The sequence below is a fragment of the Castor canadensis genome, chromosome 18, assembly GCF_047511655.1.
Source record: "Castor canadensis chromosome 18, mCasCan1.hap1v2, whole genome shotgun sequence".
NCBI classification, from domain to species: Eukaryota; Metazoa; Chordata; class Mammalia; order Rodentia; family Castoridae; genus Castor; species Castor canadensis.
In genome coordinates, this window is record NC_133403.1 from 7,095,196 (window position 1) to 7,116,076 (window position 20,881).

General features: G+C 39.9%; 1 pseudogene; it reads left to right on the top strand.

Moving 5' to 3' along the window:
• Window positions 1-362: 362 nt before the first annotated feature.
• LOC141418917 (histone chaperone ASF1 pseudogene) lies at window positions 363-978 on the top strand (annotated as a pseudogene).
• Window positions 979-20,881: the final 19,903 nt, after the last annotated feature.

The following is a 20,881-nucleotide window of genomic DNA, read 5'->3' on the forward strand; positions in this document are numbered from 1 at the left end:
GCCTTATTGCATTGTTAAGAATCAATATCATATAAACTATGTTTTTGAACTAATGCAAAAAGAAAAAATTAATAACAACAGGATAGTTTTTTTTAAATCCTTTATTTCTGAAATTAAGTGACATATTATTAAATGGTTCCTTGGTTTGGAAGTCATTCATTAAAATAGATACACTTAAAAGTGAATGCTGGAAACAGGAAAGCTGCAAAACAGTGCATAGTTATCCTGTAAAAAAAAATTTCTCTAGTCTCCATTGCAGGATGTCTGGCCAGCACTGGGGCAGGGGTCTGTGCCCTTGGAGCAGCACCATACTGGCATGATTTTGCTGTCAGAAAAAGCCCAGTCACCATTGTTTTTGAAATATGGCAAAGGTTCAGTTGAACAATATAGTGGTACTGGATAGCCCTTCTCTTTTCTACAGCACATTCTGTTTTGAGATTGCCTTCAAGTGCATCAAGAACCTGTCTGAAGACGTGGAATGGAAAATTATCTATGTGAGCTCCACAGAAAGTGAAGAATACAATCAAGTTTTAGACTGCTTTGTTGGGCCCTGTTCTGCAGGAAGGAATTTGTTTGTATTTCAGGATGATACACCTATTCCAGGATTCATTCCAGATGCAGATGAAATTGTTGTAATAGTCATGCTACTTCCTTGCACCTAAGAAGATAAAGAATTTATTAGAGTTACATATTATGTAAATAATGAGTATATGGAGACATAATTAAAGGAAAATCCACCAGTACAACCACTTTTCCTAGTTTCAAAGGAACATTTTGGCATCTAATCCCAGGCTCAAAAGATTCCACATAATTTAAGAAGACAACACAGAGAAGCTGGGAGGTGCAGAGAGCAATACTCCAAATCTACAGTCACTTCTTTCAACAGTGATTTTTGCATTCCTTTCAACATCAAAGGGATCATCCACATCAAAAAACCCACTAAATGTCACGTTAGAATCTCACATGGACTGCATGTGACTACCTGCCATCCCTTTAGTACAAATTAAACTATAAAAACACAGAACTATCTCCCTGAAATTCCTTAAGTACATAATCAAGACACAATGTCAAGAATTTGTTTTTTAAAATCCTGTAGAAAGTTTATAAGAAAACCAGTATTTGAGCAGATAAGCAAATCATAGACTATAAAAACAATGACTTATACATAATTTTTGAAAGGTAAGGAGGGGAGCGGGAACAATAAGGATTGCTCAGTGAATACAGCCCTTACAGTTTGAATCTTGAATGCTCCTTAAATACCCATGTAGTAAAGGACTGGTCCTAAGCCTGTGGTAGTATTAGGAGGTGGGAGAGCCACTAGGAGGCAGGTCCTTGTGGAAGGAAGTGAGATCACTGGGGGTATTCCTTTGATATTGAGACCCTGGACCCTTCTCTTCATCTCTTCTTTGTACAGAAACTTATTGATTTGATATTAACTCATTTGTGAATCCTTGCTTGTATTTCCTGAGATATTGCAGACCTGTTCAAAAAGTCCTTGCCTATGCCTATAGCTTGAAGTGTTTCCCATACATGTACTCTAGTAGCTTCAATGTTTTGGGTCTTAAATAAAGGTCTTTATCCATTTTCGCTTGATTATTTTATAGGGTGAGAGATGGGGACCTAGTTTCACTCTTCTACATGTGGATATGCAGTTTTCCCAGCACCACTAATTAGGCAGGTTTTTTTCCAATGAATGATTTTTGGAACTTTTGTCAAGAATCATAAGGCAGATCCAGGCATGATGGTACACACCTATAATCCAAGCTACTTGGGAGGAAGAGATAAGGAGAATCATGGTTCTAGGTCATCTCTGGCACATCTTTGGCAAAAAAAAAAAGTAGTTCGATCCCATCTCAAACAGGAAGGTGGCCATTACAGTACACATCTGTGGCCCTAGACACTGGGAGGCATAGGTAGGAAGATGGCAGTCCCAAGGTCGACCCTAGGCAAAAATTCAAGAGCCAATCTGAAGACATAACTAAACAGAAAGTACTAAAGATGTAACTCAAGTGGTAGAGCACCTGCCTAGCATGTATGAGGTCCAGAGTTCAAGCCCCAAAACCGCACCCAAAAATAAACAGATGGCAGCCATGTGCCAAAGGCTCTTGCCTCTAATTTTAGCTGCTCCAGAGGCAGAGATCAGGAGGATTGTAGTTCAAAGCCATCTAGGACAAATAGTTTGTGAGACCCTATCTCAAAAACAAGCATCACAAAAAATGGGCTGGTGGAGTGACTCAAGGTGTATGCCCTGAATTCAAACACCAGAAACAATTCAGAAACAAAGATGGCAGTGCCTACTTGGCAATATTCCTGAATCTTCTATTCTATTCTATTGGTCTATACTTCTATCTTGGTGCCAGTACCATCCTTCTGTGATTTGTTTTAACGATGACTCTGTAGTGTTGTTTGAAGTTAGGTGTTCTGATACCACCAGAATTGTTCTTTTTACTCATAATTGCTTTGCATATTCACAATCTTTTGTGTTTCCACATTAATTTTAGCATTTTTTTCTATTCAAGTGAAGGATGTCATTGAAATTTTGATGGAGGTTTTGTATTAAGTTTACCTATAGCCTTTAGTGGTATGGCCATTTTAGCAATATTTATTCTACCAGTACATTAATGTGAGATACCTTTTCCATCTTCTAGTGTCTTTTAAATTTTCTGTCTTCAGTGATTTTTTTATAGCTTTCATTATAAAAGTCTTTAACAACTTTGGTTAAATTTATGCTAACGTGTTTTATTTTTTGAGGGTATTGTGAATAAGATTGCTTCCTTGACTACTTTTTTCAGCAAATTTGTTCTTAGAGTATAGAAAGTCACTGGGTTTTTGTATGGTTCGTGTGCTGCTTCTTGGCTGTAAGTACTTAACAGATTTATTAGTGTTCTGATGAAATCTTTGCGGGCTTTTTGTTATAGGATCATATCTTCTTTATAGGTTGTCAAACAGGGATAGTTTGACTTCTTCCTTCATTATTTGTATTACTTTTATGTCTTTGCCTCATTGCTCTGGCTAAGAATTCAGTAAATATATGGGACAATACTTGTGAGAGCAGATAACCTTTTCCTAATCTTCCATTCAGTATAATGTTGTCTCTAGGTCTGCCATATATATATTTTATTATGTTTAGGTAAGAACATCAGCATTGTATATCTATTCCTAGTTTCTATAGGGTTTTATCATTAATTCATTATTGGATTTTGTCAAAGGTTTTGTCTTCATCTATTAAGGTGATCATGTGGTTCTTCTCCTTGCTTCTGTTTAAATGCTGTATTACATTTGTTGATTTATGTATGTTGAACGATCCTTATATTTCTAGAATGAAGATAACGTGGTCATTAAGGATGATCTTTGTAATGTGTTGTTGAGTTCTGTTTGCAATTATTTTTTAAGAATTTTCACATCTACATTTAGCAAAGAAAGTGGCCTTTGGTTTTCATTTTGTGTTGTTTCTGGTTGCGTTATCAGGGTAATACTGGCTTTATAGAGTGAATTTGCAAGTCATGCTTCCTTTTGTGTTTTGTGGAGTAGTTGAGGAGCTTTGGTGTTAGTTCTTCTTTCAAGGTCTGGTAGAATTCAGTAGTAAATTTGTCCTGCCCTGGGCTTTTTTGTGTTTGGAAACACTTTATTACTGCTTTAATCTCATTGCTTGATTTCATCTATTTAAATAATTATATTTATCTCCTTGATTCAATTTTGATAGAAGGCTATGTCTAGAAAGTCATCACTTTCTTCCATTTTAAAAAATTTATTGGAATAGAAGCTTCCCAAATATTCCCCAGTGATTTTCTGGATGTCAGTGTTATCTATTGCAATACTACTTTTTTCCCTACTTTTCACTATTGAATTACTTCATTTTACTTTGTAAAATTTTTGTTATCATATTATTGTTGCATTGGGGGAGTACCTTGGGACATTTACAAAACTGCTGACAATGTATCTTAGTTAAATTCACCACCCCATCTCCATCATTCTCCTTTTGAAGGAATGAAGGACAGACAGCGGGAAGTCCCAAAAGGGTGATAAGTGGTCAAGGAGACACTTCTCCTCCCTAAGAAATGCCTGTTTGCATTTGAAAGGCACCTCCACCCTCAGGCAATGCAAACTAGGCTATAAAACCCACTCCCCACCCTGACCAACGGGATCACCGGTTTCTGGGTCCCCCTGCATTCTCCAATATGCAGTCTTTCTCTTCTCTTTTCTCCAACTAAATTCTCTACAAATAAAATCTGTCCGACCTCTGCTGTTGGAGTCTCCCTGTGCTTTCATTCTCAGAGCAGGCTCAAGAACCCTGAGCATCTGAAATTCCTGCGTGTGTCATCCGTGTAACATATTTGGCGACGCACGAAGGGACCAGCCTTCACCTGAGGTCGGTATAGGTTGTGCCAAACTGGGAAAGACTACCTAGGAATGTGACCGAGAGTGTCCGGCACTCTGGTGGAGTCTGTTTTCCATGAGAGACCCCCCCACCACGGCCTAGCTATGGTGGAACTCTCAGGTCGACCTTCTCTCCCTCTCTCTCTGTCTTGTTAAGGAGGGTTTCTTCCTTGGGAAACTGAGGAAAAGGTCTGAGCCCACTACAGCTGTACGGCAGGCAATCTGAGGAAACTCAGAGGCTGGGCAGGGGTTTATACTGCACTGCCAATGCTATGTGGGCAGAACTCCACTTCAGTGCACCAAGGCTTTTTCTTTTTTCCTCTCCTTAAACGCTAACACTCTCTTTCAAGATCTGACCAGCTTAAGGGGAGGTCCGAAAACAACCGGTGGAAGGAAAGTTTGTCTTCAAGCCACAAAAGGTGTTCTGGTCAGGGCACTCCCCGGTGTCACCCAAAGGCTAGAGATGCAACTTCCTGACCCGCCCTGAGACCCCAAAGGTGGCTAAGTCTTGGACCTCTCCAGCCATGTCTGTGGCAAACAGACAATCAGATCTCTCATGCTTTCTTCATGGTTTCCATGGCCCGAGAGTGGTGGTCACCTCTTGCTTCCAGTGCTCCAGTACTGCCTTTGGGCAGGATCAACCTGGACAGCAGGGATGATCAATAATCCCTCATGCATTGAGCCTGGAAACTCTCTTTTTCCCCAACCCTCAGCCTTTCCTTCCCCTTTCCCAGGCAGTTCAGGATGAGTGCCCCCCTCCCCGCCTTTGCTGTAAATAGCAGTGAACTTCTGGGAGTTTGGGAAAAATCCCTACAGGCATCAGAAAGTGCTAGTCTCCAATTTAGGCTTAACTGTCTTTGTCAAGCATCAGATTAACTGGTTAAACAGGTTCCTCACCCTGCCCTCAGGGAAAGGAAAAAAAAACAGTGAAAAGGCAAAAATCTCAGGTCTCAGTTTTTTGCCCAGTATCAGAGCAAAAGCCTCCAGATGCTCTCTCTCCTTTCATAGAAAGCATATATGCCTCGCAGGATATATAGGGGAACAAAAGTCTACTTCATCAAGAGTCCCCATCCATGCCTCTAAAGGGGTCCTCCTTCTGGCCATGCAAGCCCTCTTGGTTACTTTGATAGAGTTACTTTTTAATTACAAGCGTTCAGCTGATAGAAGAGAACTAGGCCTACTTGGGTCGCAGGGCAAACAGGCAAGTCAAAATAGATGAGAGATTGGTCAAAGATCATCTCAGGGGGGTGGGTGCAACTGAGATATCTATCTGTAAATCCTCCACGTCTCTACCCACGAGTGGCAGTGGAAGGAGCAAGGGAGAGCAGGACGCCCTCTCCCACTAGAGTTTCTCCTCATCTGGGGACGCTTAGATAAAAAGAGAAACCTGTGTTAAGGTGAGCAATTTTCCCTTGTTAACCTTTTTAGATGGGAAATCAAGCCTCAAGGATCCAGGAAGGATCCCCCCTTGCCTGCGTATTAAAACATTGGAAAGATCTTGATCCAGAAAGTCTTCAGCAAAAGCGACTCAAGTTTTACTGCACCCAGGCTTGGCCACAGTATCCTCTGGGAGATGAGGAAAGATGGCCAGAAGGAGGCAGCATTAATTATAATACCATTCTTCAATTAGATATGTTCTGTAAAAAGGAGGGACAGTGGACTGAAGTTCCACATGTTTAATTGTTTTTTTTTTTTCTAAGAGACCACTCAGAATGGCTAAACAAATGCAGGCTAGATACCCAGATCATGGTAACCCTTTGCAAAAAGCCCCCAAACTCCCTTGTGCAAAAAACCCATCTAATGCTCCATCAGCTCCCCTCTTCCCCCTTACCCAGCTACCTCACACACTAGACACTGTCTCACAGGACTCTAACCCCTCCAGTTAATTGCTGGAGGGGACAGAGCTCATGTTCCTTTTAGAGTGAGTGAACTTAAAGAAATAAAAAAGGATTTAGGAAATTACACAGAAAATCCAGATCAGTACATCCAGGCATTTAGAGAAGTCAGCCAAAACTTTGAACTGAGCTGGAAAGATGTAATGCTATTGCTATCTCAGACCCTCACTTCTCTGGAGAAACAGCAGGTTGTAGATCAGGCAGTCATAGCTGGAGACAATTATCACTTAGATAAAAGCAGCCCTACAGGCCTGTCTCCTACTGGGCCCTCACAGGAGGAGGAGGGGGAGGGAGAAGAAAGACAAAGACATTGGATACCTAGAAGGGAGCCTCGACTCCCAATTCCAACAGGAGATCAGGCAGTGCCTAGGTATGACCCTAAGTGGGACCCTGAAAATGACAAGGATGAATGGAGCCATAACCATTTCATCCACTGCATTCCTAAAGGACTAAGAAGAGCCAAGGTAAAACCTCTTAATTACTCCCAAGTCACAGCTGTACAGCAAGGACCCTTAGAAACTCTGGTAGCTTTCCTACAGAGACTTAAGGATGCTTTACAAAAGCATACCAACATTATACCAGAGTCACAGGAAGAGGAAATCATCCTAAAAGATAAATTTCTAACACAGTCAGCACCAGATATCTGTAAAAACTTCAGAAATTGGTGGCTGAGGGGAGCAGAGATCTGGACCAATTTGTCCGTGTAGCCACATCTGTATACTATAACAGGGACTTAGAAAAAGAAAGGAAGGACCTGGAAAGGGAAGAGAGAAAGGATAAGCGGCAGGAGGTTCTGATCACAGCACTCAGAGGCTCCCCCAGGGCAAAGTCCAAACCCGAGGACATGCTTTCAATGTGGACAGGCAGGCCATTTTAGGAGGGAGTGCCCCCGGAGAAAGCTACCTCCGGGACCCTGCCCCATTTGTCGGGGAAAACATTGGAAGGCACACTGTCTCCGGTTCCCCTGGGAACCGAGGTCAGAGCCTCCCACCCAATGATGGGTCCCAGGGCCTCCCATACAGGCTTCTGTAACCACTGTAAAAGCAGAAGAGCCCCAAATTAAGCACAAGGTCAGCCTCCTTATCGATATTGGAGCCAGCATCTCAGCTATTCCTTTCTCTCCCGGACCCAGGTTCTCCGCGAAAGTTACTGTTCGAGGCATATCAGGCCAGCCTCTAGAACATTATTTCACTCAGCATTTAGCCTGCTCCTGGGGAGATTTCCATTTCTGTCACTCCTTTTTAATTGTCCCAGAAACCCCTACTTCTCTGCTAGGGTGAGACCTTCTATCCAAATTGGGGGTACAGCTACTTTTACCCCCAGGAGAGTACTTTTGCCTGCTCCTAATAGAGGAACAAGTAGACCCCACGGTGTGGACAGATGGACACTCTGTGGGATGGGCACGAACAGCTGCCCCAGTCCTAATTCATCTCAAGGACCCCTCCTGGTTTCCCCATCAAAAACAATATCCTTTAAAGCCAGAAATTAAGGAAGGGCTAATTCCCATAATCAAAGACTTAAAGAGACAGGGACTGCTAATAGAATGTTCCAGCCCATATAATACTCCTATTCTTGGTGTTAGAAAGGGACCTAACAAATGGAGGCTAGTCCAGGATCTCTGCCTGATCAACAAAGCAGTAGTGCCTCTCCTGTAGTTCCAAATCCCTATATGCTTTTAGCCCAAATACCTCAGGGTACTACTTACTACTCTGTCCTGGATTTAAAAGATGTCTTCTTTTGCATTCCCTTACACCCTAAAAGTCAACCTATCTTTGCCTTTGAGGACCCCACAAGGAAGTCTGGACAGGTCACATGGACTGTCCTCCCCCAGGGATTCAGAGACAGCCCCCACCTCTTTGGGTTAGCACTTATCCAAGACTTGGCAGAATGGCAATACCCACAAGCTACAATATGTAGATGACCTCCTGCTCTGTGGACCAAATGAGCCTGTCATTTCATGAGCCACTGAGTCCTTACTAAACTTCTTAGCAGATAGAGGTTATAAGATCTCTAAAGAAAAAGCCCAATTGTGTCAGTCTAGGGTTACATATTTAGGTCTTGTCCTGGAGAAAGAAATGAGGTCTCTAGGAGAAGACAGAATCCATCCAATCCTGACATTTCCTCTACCTAAAACTCTAAAACAATTGAGGGCCTTTTTGGGTGTCACTGGATACTGTAGAATTTGGATCCTGGGATATGCAGATCTGGCCAGGCCCTTATATCAAATCCTTAAGGAAGCACAGAAGGATACCCAGCCCTTTATTGAGTGTGATTGTTAGGGTCCAAGAATCCTATTCCTCCGAGAGACAGAGAGTCACGCGTGAATGCAATCAACAAAGCAGAGTTTATTGAGCTGGCAAGCCAGGGTCAAGCTCCCACACAGACACACAGGTCCGATTGGGCAGACAAGACCCTGAGCCTCTTTAGGGAAGATCTTATATAGGCCCCTACCGGCCGTTACAGCAAAAGCCCGAACAGTACATAGCCAATGAGTTTGTAACACCACATACATTTCCAGCCTATCCATTTAAGAGTACATTACTTCTTAGCCTATAGATTCAAGGGTCAGTATTCGTGCACACGGTTACATTTAGCAAGCAGGCAGGGCACATCTTGCATGTAGTTCTAGTCGTCTTTCACAATCTGCTTACATTCCTCACATTCCTCACATTCCACCTGCCCCCATCCTGTTTATCTTATCCTGCACAGGGCATCCTGTGCTGGCTTTACTGGTTTCTGCTATGGGGATCTGCTGGGGCAAAGGGCACATCCTTTCATGATGACAAGTCAGAAAATGCATTCCACAAGTTAAAGAAGGCTCTTATGACAGCTCCTGCCCTGGGTCTCCCAGTACAAGACAAGTTTCAATTATATGTCTATGAAAAGGGAGGACTGGCCTTGGGCATGGTGACTCAGCTCCGGGGCATCACTCCCCAGCCAGTAGGTTACTTAAAAAAGAGTTACATCAGGTAGCCAAGAGATGGCCAGGATGCCTCAGAGCAATGGCTTCAGTAAGCCTTCTAGTGCTTGAAGCTCAGAAAAACTTATCCTAAACCGCCCCCTAACGGTTTATACCCCACACGACCTAGGGGGAATTTTAAACTAAAAAGGAGAACTTTGGCTATCTGACAGCTGTCTACTTAAATATCAGGCCCAGCTTCTGGGAGGGACAGAAATAACTTTAAGGACCTGTCAGAGCCTAAATCCTGTATCCCTTCTACCAGAGGCAGAGGGAAATCCTGAGCACTCGTGTGAGGAGGTACTTATGGAAAATTATGCTGCCTGACCTGACTTAACTGATCAGCCCTTAAAAAACCCAGATCTAGAATTATACACTGATGGCAGTTCCTTTGTCAAGAATGGTGTCAGACATGCAGGGTTTGCAGTTGTGACAGAATTTGGCATCCTCAAATCAGGTCCTCTTCCTCCTAATACAGGTGCTCAATTGGCAGAATTAGTGGCCCTAACAGAAGCCCTAAGACTGTCAAAAGAACAGAGAGTCAACATCTATACAGATTCTAAGTATGCCTTCCTGATCCTGCCTGCTCATGCAGCCATCTGGAAGGAAAGAGAAATGCTAACTACAGCAGGAACAGCTTCCCATAGGGATAAAAGGGAGGTTACTTTAATAGTTTTAGGGATAACTGCATTAGTTGCAGCCCTTGCTGGAATCAGCTATGGAGTGATTGCCAATCATGTAACTTCAAAAAACCTAACCAAGGTGGTAGTGGACACCTCAGACCAGGTAGGCCTTGCCATTAAGGACATGCAAAGGTCTTTGTCGTCCCTTGCCTGTATGGTAACGTACCACCACCTGGCCCTAGATTTTCTTTTAGCCAAGCAAGGGCCGGGTATATGCCATCACCAATACCTCCTGTTACACATATATAAACACTTCAGGCATTGTAGAGGAATGTGCAGATTACATTCTCCAACAGGCTAAATGGCTCTGGGAGCAATCTCTTGAAACTCAGGTTTCTACTCAGGTATGGGAACAAATAAAATCCTGGCTCCCCTCCAGGACTTGGTTCCTACCCCTTCTGGGGCCTATAGTTGCCCTTGTCCTCTTGCTTGTGTCTGGGCCTTGCATTTTAAACCTACTTGTCAAGTTTGTTTCTTCTCGCCTAGAATCCATCAAACTACAAATGCCTCTGGTGGAGGTGAAAACGACCTACTACCACAGTCCCCTTGACAACCCCTCTCGTGGTCAGCCCTGATGCTGTGGGCCCCTTCATCGCCCCCTGTCAGCAGGAAGCAGTTACTGAACAGACTTCATTGTCCCAATCCCTAACAGCAGTTAGGGCTACCATTGAGAGGGGGGGAATGAAGGAATGAAGGACAGACAGCGGGAAGTCCCAAAAGGGTGATAAGTGGTCAAGGAGACACTTCTCCTCCCTAAGAAATGCCTGTTTGCATTTGAAAGGCATCTCCACCCTCAGGCAATGCAAACTAGGCTATAAAACCAACTCCCCACCCTGACAGACTGGATCACCAGTTTCCGGGTCCCCCTGCATTCTCCAATATGCAGTCTTTCTCTTCTCTTTTCTCCAACTAAATTCTCTACAAATAAAATCTTTCTGACCTCTGCTGTTGGAGTCTCCCTGTGCTTTCATTCTCAGAGCAGGCTCAAGAACCCTGAGCATCTGAAATTCCTGCGTGTGTCATCAGTGTATCACTTTATACCCCTTGTCCATTCTCAGAATAGTTTTACCATGAATTATTTTTCCATTTTCATGCACGAGTACATAATATTCCACCATGTTCAGTCTTCTGCACCCTTTCCTTATATCCTTCCCCTTCCCACTGGTACCAACCCCCAGACAGGAAAGGTTTTATCTTCCCATTCTTCATTTCTGGGGAAAAAAAGACATTTTTCTTTGTTTAAGATATCTATACAGAGAGCTTCATTATTACACATTGTATGTGGAATTGGTAAATCCCTTCCATTTTTCTCCTTTCTTCCATAGCCTTCCTTCTTTTTATGGTGATTTCAATAGGTTTAAAAATTCTAAATTCATTCTTGCACATAAAGTACATTACCAGTATTCACCTTCCTTATTTCCTTTTTTACTCTCCCCATCCTCTTGATACCTTCCCTTAGGGTGACTTTTTTTTTATTCTTCTCCTTCATTGTTTAGGTGTCTATATGCTCATTGGTTAGTGGGATAATGTTACTTTTTTCATCTCAAATGTATTCATTTCCAACATCTCTTTCTTTTTGTTAGTTTCATTAAGAGCTTATAAACCTTGTTTATCCTTTCAAAGAACCAATTCATTGTTTCATTGATTCTTTGTATTGTTCATTCAGTTTCCATTTTGTTAATTTCAGTTTTATTATTTCTTTCCTTCCATTTATTTTGAGACTAACTTGTTGTTTTTCTAATATATTAAAGATGCGTTAGTTTATTTGAGATACCACACTTTTTTTAAAAAAAAGCTTTAAATTACCATACATTAATAACATGACATTTCATTGTAATAATTCCATACATGTATACATTGTACTTTGAACAAGTTCACCCCCTCTATTATATTTGTATTACCCTTACTGTTTCCTCTCTTTTCAAACAGTATTTGGTGGTTTTCACTGTGCTATTGATTTGTCCATATGTAGAATACATCTATCCTTTTCACCCTTCAGTATCCTTTCTTTCGTCTAATAATGTAGTTTCAGTTTGGCTAAGGAAGTTGAACATGGCTTCATATATTTATTTACCATTTGTATTTCTTCTTATGAGAACTCTGTTCAATTCATCTTCCTATCTAATAATTTGATTATTCCATCTCTTGCTGTTTGTTTTTTAAACTCTTTATATGTTCTGGATATTAATCTGTTTTATGTTGAATAGTGGGCAAAGATTTTTCTCTCATTCTGTGGGTTGTCTCTTGACTCTGGTAACTGTTCTGATGCACACAAATACTTTAATTTGATTCAGTACCATTTGTCAATTCTTGCTTTTATTTTCTGGGCAATTTGAGTCCTAGTAAGAAAATAATTACCTATTCCTATATCTTCTTCTGTAGTAATTTCAATATTTCTAGTCTTACTTTAAGATCTTTGATTCTTTTAGGGTTAGTTTTTATAAGAGATGGGGTCTAATTTCAATCTTTTGCATGTAGATAGTACATGCTTGAAGAAGCTATCTTTTTTCCGGTGAACTTTTTGGCTCCTTTGTCAAAGAGCAGATTGCTATTGTCATGTGATTTTATTTCTGTGTCTTCTTCTCTTTCCCATTGGTCTGTGTGTCTCTTTTTGTGCTGTACCATGAAGTTTTTGTTACTATAGTTCTGTAGTATAATTTGAAGTATAGTATTATAATAATTCCAGCTTTGCTCTGCAAAGAATGACATTGGGATTTTGCTGGGAATTGCACTGAATCTGTATACCAATAGTTTAGCAGTATACTCATTTTCACAATTTTAATTCTGACAATCCATGAATATGGGAGGTCTCTCTATCTTCATGTGTCTTACACAGTTTCTTTATTTAATGGTTTATAGTTTTCAGTGTAGAGGTATTTCACCTCCTTGGTTAAGTTTATACATCATTTTTAGAGTATTGTGAATAGGATTGTTTCCTGACTTCACTCTCAGGTGGTTCATTATTGGTATATAGAAATGCCACTGATTTTTGTATGTTGATTTTATATCCTGCTGTGTTGCCAAAAGTATTTATCAGATTGAAGAGGTTTTAGCATATCTTTGGTGTCTTTTAAGTATAGAATAATATTATCTGAAAAGAGGGATATTTTGACTTCTTCTTTTGCTGTTTGAATCCTCTTTTTTCTTTATCTTGCCATATTTCTCTGGTAATATATATAAGCTCCAGTACTATGTTTAATAAGAGTGGGAAGAGTTGACATCCTTATCACATTTCTGACTTTAAAGGAAATGATTTCAGTTTTCTGCATTTAGTGTAATGTTAACTATATGTTTATTATATATACCTTTTCTTATGTTGACATAAATTCCTTCTTCTCCTAGTTTTATCAGATCTTTTATCATGAAAGGATGATGAATTTTGTCAAAGGTGGTTTCTGCATCTATTGAGATGATTGTGTGATTTTTTTTGTCCTTGATGCTTGTTCATGCTGTTTTACATTTATTTTCATATATTGAACCATCCCTGCATCCCTGGAATGAAACCAACTTGATCATGGTGTATGATCTTCTTACTGTGCTATTGAACTTGGTTTGAAAGTATTTGATTTAGTCTATATCCATGGAAAAGATTGTTTTATAATTCTTTTTCTGTTGCTGTTTTGCCCTTGTCCAGTTGTAGAATGGGTGCAATACTGGCTTCATATAATGAGCATGGTAGTGTTCCTTCTGTTTCTGTTGCCTAGAAAAATTTTAAGAGTATTGATGATAATTCTTCTTAAGGATCTGATAGTGTTCATCAGTGAATCCACCAGATTCTGGGCTTTTCTTTTCAGGAGGAATATTACTACTTCAATTTCATTGCTTGGTATTCATCAATTGAAGTGGTTTATATCCTCTTGGTTCAATTTTGGCAGCTCAAATGCATCTAGAAGTTTATGTGTTTCTTATAGATATTCCAGTATGTTTGATTATATGTTTTCAATGTCTTTACCCTTGATACTCTGGATTCTGTTGGTATTTGTTGCAATATCCCCTTTTTTTCATCTATAATTTTATGAATTTTGGTCTTTTTCCTCCTTGTGTTAGGTTGGAAAACTTTATCAATCTATTTTTTCAAGCAACCAATTTTTTGTTTTATCATTTGTACACTTTTTAAGTCCCTATTTCTTTAAATTCTGCCACAACCTTCATTATTTCCTCCTATCTGCTAATTTGGAGTTTAACTTGTCTTTGGTTTTCTAGGAACTTGAGGTACATTAGGGTATTTGTTTGAGATAACTGGATTTTTTATGTATGTGCTCATAGCTATATACTTTCCTTTTAGTACTGCCTTTACTGTAGCCCAAAGGCATAGGGATGTGTTTTCATTTGTATTCGATTCTATGAAAGTTTGTATTACCTTCCTTATTTCATGAATGATCCACTGGTCATTCAACAATGTGTTGTTCCATCTTGATGTATTTGAATATTTTCTACAGTTTGTTTTGTTGTTAAGCTCTAGTTTTATTCCACTGTGACCTGATAGGATACAAAGAGTTATTTCAATTTTCCTATGTCTGCTAAGAATTGATTTGTGTTCTAAGATATGTTCTGTTTTGAAGAAAGCTCCATGTTCTGCTGAGAAGAAATACAGCTAGTAGATGAAACACTTTATAGATATCTGTTAAGTCCACTTAAACAATGGGACCTCTTTCAACACAGTGTCCACTGATAGCACTCTGAGATATAAGAAGTGACAAAATAGCCTTCTTCTAAATTTAAGCCTTGCAGGAACTGTGGGCTTATCCTGAGACTAGAACTACCAATCTGCTTTTACCAGGGATGCTTGGCTTACCTTCGTTCCCTGGTATAGTTTTTTAAATTTATCTGTGTTTTTCAGGTCTACTGTCACTCTTTCATGATTACCTATAGTCTTCTTCTCTTTCTCTCTTTAAAAATAGAGTCTCTTTTTTTATACCATGATTCTTCTTATTCACAGAGATAAATGGAGGAGGATTCAAGTCCACCAACTTTCTTTGCCTTTTTTACCCTATCAGGACTTTCTAACATAGAACACCATAGACAAAATTGCCAAATGAAAAATTAAGGAGTATTATTAGAAATATTTATCATGGACTAATGATAAATATTTAAGTATTTAAATGACTAATAAAAATATGCAAGAAAGGAGTTTCAGTAGAAATATGGGCAAAAGACAATGATAGGCAATTTATAGAAAAAGAAATTCAAGAAAACACAAATGATAACAATGATATAACACAAAATTATCAGGAAAGTGCTATTTGAAACCTCATAGGGCCTGGCAGACATTAGAAAGCTCCAAGTTTCCAAGCCTCTGGGCTATGATTACCTAGGAACCCACATATGCAATTTGTTTCACAATGTGATCTGTCAGTATTTAATAAAATTAAGTATATTGTGCTCTGAAACACAGCAGTGATGATTCCCAGAATCTATGTAAAATATCCCCCACAAGTTCATAAGGAGCTACGTATAAGAATTTCATCACAGTTGATGGTGTCAGTTATTGTAAAGTAGGTAGATGAATGGGAGGTGGCAATGCTGTCGAGTGCTAGGCAGTGCTTAGAAACAGCAGACAAGCTGTGCACATAGCACACCGATGGCCTTTAGAACTGAGTGGAGGAACAAGAAACAAAATGACACCTAGAACACAATAGGTGGCTGTGCTTTCTAATGCTGCCCTCATTTTTGTTTGCATTCATTCCCATCAATTTATTGGCAGATAATTTTTTTTGTCTTGGGTGAGGGTTTATGTGTTCATGCTAGAAATTGAACCCATTGCCTCATGCATGCTAAGCATGTCCTCCAACACTAAGCTATATTCCCAATCCCTGTGTGGTTTCGTTGTGCTTCTTATCATAAACACCTCTTTGTGCTTATAGAGGAACTCATAAGAAAGGAAGGAAAAAACCAGAGGCTGGAAACAAAGAATTGAAATTAAGAGCCTAGGCTAACAACAACACTGACAGTTCCTGGAAGTAAATTAGTAATTTGAAAGCAAGAATTTAAAAAGTTGCCCAGAAAGTATAAAAATGGGAAGTATGAAAGAGAAAAGGTGACCTGGAAGACAGAATGGGAATTAACACACATCTCATTGGAGTTTTCAGAAGAAAATGAAAGAGAAGCAACATTCAAAGAGAAAATGGCTGAGATTTTTTATAATTGTTGAAAGAATAGCAATCACAAAGGCCTGTAACTGTTGCTCAAATGATAGAACTCTTTCTTAGCAAACATGAGACCCTGATTTGAGCCCCTGTTACTACAAAAAAGAATGTTTCTGCCTAGCTGCCTGGGAGGTGAGGATTGGGAGGATCACATCCAAACAAAAAATTATGAAACTGGGGGGAAGGCATAAGGAAAGGATGTATGAGAATGAGTATGGTGGAAGTTTTCATAGTCACATATGAAAACAGAAGAAGAATGAAGTCTGTTGAAATTGATCTAAGAAGGAGGGAGGTGGGAGAAGGGAGAACAATAAAGGTTATAAACCTCACTAAGATATATTGCAAGCACATATGAAAATACCACAATGTGCCCCTCTGCACAACTATTATAGGCTAATAAAAAAGTTAATGAAGTCCAGTCCCAAACTATAGCTGGGCTTAGTAGCACATACCTGTCATCCCAGCCTCTTGGAAGGGTGAAGCCGAGGCAAAATATTCATGATACCCCATCTCAACAGGAAAAACTGGACATGGTGCCATGCATCTGTCATCCTAGTTATACAGCAGGAAGCATAAAATAGGAGGTTTGTGGTCTAGGCTAGCCTGGGCAAAAAGTGAGACCCTATCTCAAAAATAACCAGAGAAAATGGGTTTGGGGCATGGTTCAAGCAATAGAGCTCCTGTCTAGCTAGCATAAAGCCCTGACTTCAAACCCCAGCACTGCCAAAAGAAAAAGAAATCATTAGATTGAGGAATCAGTAAATCCCAAGCAGAAATAATTTAAAAATTCACACAAGCATACATCATAAGGATAGTTCATGGATCAAAGTAAAGGAATTTTAAAGAAACACTTAAAAAGAGAGAAAACACCAGTTATAAAGAAGAGAATTAATGCTGACTACACACTTCTCAGAAGCTAGAATTCAAGCCAAAAAGTAAAGGAGTAATTTGTTTAAAAATATCAGGGGAAATGGCAGTTTAAAATTATACATCTAGCTTAAATGTTATTCAAACACAAGGGCAAAATAAAGATATGACCTTCCCTAAAAGAAAAGCCAAAGAATGTGTACCAAAGAGCACCAAGAAATAATCAACAACAACAACAAAAAAAACTGACAGGCAATGAGTAAACTTAAAGAACTGACTAAAAGAGCATTAACTGGGGAATCACATCTCATGCCTGGGAAGTGGAAGAAGGAGGATTGCAAAATTGAGGCCAGTCTGAGCTACATAGTGAGGCTCTGATTCAAAACACCAAGGGCTAGAGATGTGGTTCATTAGTAGAGAAATTGTCTAGCCCTGGGGTTCAATTCAGTGCTGCAAAAAAAAAACTAATAAAGGGAAAATTCATACACATAATAATCAGTGCCAAATCAGGAAATAAAAATCAAAGCAAATATGGAACTACAGTTTCCAGTTAATCTCCCTATACACTGCAAATAATTCAAGAATTGAGAGTAGATTATCATTTACCTTAGACTAAATTGTATTCTTGGTAAACATTTAAGGATAGTTTATTAAAAGCATAGAATTAGATACATACTTTCCTAAATTGTGAGAGACATTGTTTAAGAAAAAAATTTTTTTTTCCAACCGTCACCCCTGTGCTTCAAGAGGCCAGCAACAGACTGCTCAGATGACTTCCCAAGAATCAGTGCCTGTTGCATGGGAAATGATCAAATTTGAGTTAGTTTCTCTGTTATTGAACTAATTCACTTGAAAGGTAAAGAAAATACAAAGAAGAAAATGAAAATCCTACCTGTTAATCCCCTCATTCACAGATTAACCCCTATTATCATGGTGGTTTATTCTCATGGAGTTTTTTCCTAAGCATAAAATCATAGTTTATAGATACTATTTTGTGTCTTGTGCCTTTTCATCGCTGTGGACATTATTTGGCTTTTCTTCAAGAGTATAAGTTTTGGTAAATTGTTCTGGTGCTCTGGTCCACGTCTTCATTTTTCATGTTCATTGTCATATGTTATATGAAGGGATTTCATTGTGATAGTTACACATAAGCATACAATGTACCTCAATCAAATTTGTCCTCTTGACTCATCCCTCCTCCCCCTTTCTTGAATCAATTTAAACAGGTTTCATAATTCTATTTTCATACATTGATATAAAGTACTTCAACCATATTCACCACACTTCATCCTTTCCTATTGCTCTCTCAACTACCACTAATACCCACTCTCAACAAAACCTGTTTTGCATGCCTGAGATGAATAAACATCTTAAAGACAAGATCGCACATATGAAAGTGAACACACGATATTTATCTTTCTCAGTCTTGCTTATATTGCTTAACATGATAATATCTATTTGTACATATTTTCCTGCAAACAACATAATTTCATACTTCTTTGTGGATAATAGTCCATTGATTATATATTCCACATTTTCTTTCTCCATTCATTTGTTGATAGACACCGTGTCTTTCTTTCTTTTCCTTTCTTCCTTCCTCCCATCTTCCCTCTCTCTCTTCCTTCTTTTCTCTCTCTCTTTCTCTCTCTCTCTCTCTCTCTCTCTCGCTCTCTCTCTCCTTTCTTTTGTTGTAACCACTGCTTTGGGCCTGGCAACATGCTGCCTCTAACATCACTGCGGTCAGGAAATGGGTCCTGGAACATCTCCTGGAAAAGTCTACATTTTAAAGAGCTATGGAGTTCATTCCAGTTTCAATGAATTAATTTGGTCCCAGCCCTCAACACTCATTTTCTGCTAGGGGTCCATCTTCATTTTGATTGATGTCACAAGGTTTCTTCCTTCTGTCTGGAAGAAACAACTTGTGGCCTTGAGTAAGGAATCTTGTCCTTGCCAGGGGACAGTTTGCAAGCCCTCCACTGCCTTGATTAGTAAATAGCACTAGTAGTGAGTCCACTCCCTCATCCCTATCCCATCTGGCAGCTATGTAATTATACAAAATTTGCTAGTTGGTCACATGTATCTGTTGGCTCCAGGTGGCCCAGAAGTGTCAGTTGAGTGCTGAGCACCTTGTCAAAAACCAATCAGAGCGCACACCCTTCTGCTGTGGTCAGTAACTATTGTCCTGGTCCATGTGTTGATGTAGCTTAGGCTTTATACACCCTGATAGAATGAATCATCACTTATTTTACCAACCTGTGTTTCCTTGGCAGGTTTCTGTCCAGCAGTTCTGAAAGGTAAGAACATGTCTAACGTGAAAGGAGGCAGCCTCTCATATGGATATCTAAAGCTGCCCCTTATATTTCTCACTGTGATGCCAGGAATGATCAGCCACACCTTGTTCCCAAGTAAATTCTTGATTCTGATGTGTTCACTCCAGTAAGCTACTCGTCTCATTGAAATCTAGCGACTATTTGGGGTTAGCTGATCTGTCATTAGAATATTGGTTATTTGGAACCCCAGCGTACCTCCTTGGGGTACGGCCAAGCAGAAATCTGGCAGAAACTGTTAGTATACATATCAAGAAAAAAATTCCAGGGTGTTAATTTCAGGAGGAAGAACAAATCAATGCATTTTATCATAGGTAACAGCCTTATTCCCTGCAGTGTCCCAGCCATGACTTTGGGACATAGTTTGCAGGAAAGTTGGGTTGTTCTAACACATTGAAAGTGACTAAAATTAAAAATGCTGACAGTATCATGTGTTGGCACAAGTGGAAAGCAATGAGTTAGGAATGGTGACCTGTATCTTCAATCCCAGCACTTAGGAGGTTGAGGCAAAAGGATACCAATTTGAGGACTGCCTGTACTACATAGCGAGACCCTGTCTCAAAAAATATATAAGCCTCCAACAACATAAATGTTAGTAAAATAATCTAAAAATGTACAAGTAAATTTATATAGTATGGCCAAATGGGATTTGTTCAAGGAATGTGTGGTAGATTGAGCATTTGTACATCAATAATAATTTATCACATTAACAAGCTAAAGAAACCTTATATGGAGAAATCACATTGTCCCTCTCACTGTTCCTATATGACATCACTCTAAAAGACCTAGTAAATGCACTAAGATGCGACCAGAAAATACACAGATGGGAAGGAAAATACACACTGAGGGAAGAAAGAAATAAAACATTATTTGCATCAGAAAACAGGAAGGAAGAAACAAAACTATTTGCGGAAATCTCAGAGGGCATGATTGGCAGCACAGGTAGAGGGGAGGCAGCTGACCCTGGCTGAAGAATTAAAGAAAGTGAGGAGTCTGCATGCAGGACACCTGTTGTAGGCAAAGGCAACAGAACATTTTTGAGGCAGAGTTGACTCTTGGTGCTCCCTCAGGGAACAGGCCTTATGTCTGGGATATCAGAAGACAAATAGTAGTAAAGCTGTGAGACTGGGAGGGATCACTGTGAGAAGAGAGGTCCACAGGAAAGGGAAGGGATGAGGATTGTTGGAGACATGGAAGAGAAGGGGAAGTAAGAGATGGAGTAGGAGGAGGAGGAGCAGGAGAAGCAGATGGAGTAAAAGAAGGAGAAGGTAAGGAGCAGGAGGACATGAAGAAAAGGAAGAGAGGGGAGGAGGAGAGGAAGAGGAGGGGATGCAAGACAGAGGAGGAAGTGTAGGAGGAAGACAAGGAGAGAGCAGGAGGAAAAAGAGGAGAAGAGGAAGAAGAGGTTGTGGAGAAGAGAAAGGACAGGATGAAGAGAGGAGCAAGGGGGAGGAGGATGAGAGGAAGAGGATAGGAAAAAGGTGAGGAATAGAGCAAGAGGATACAGAAATAGAAGGAAGGAGGAGAGCAGGAAGTAAAGAAAAAAGGGGAGGAGAGGAGGAAAAGGAGAGTAACAGAAGTGGAGGAGGAGAGGAGGATTGGAAAGGAGGAGATGGAAATGGGAGAA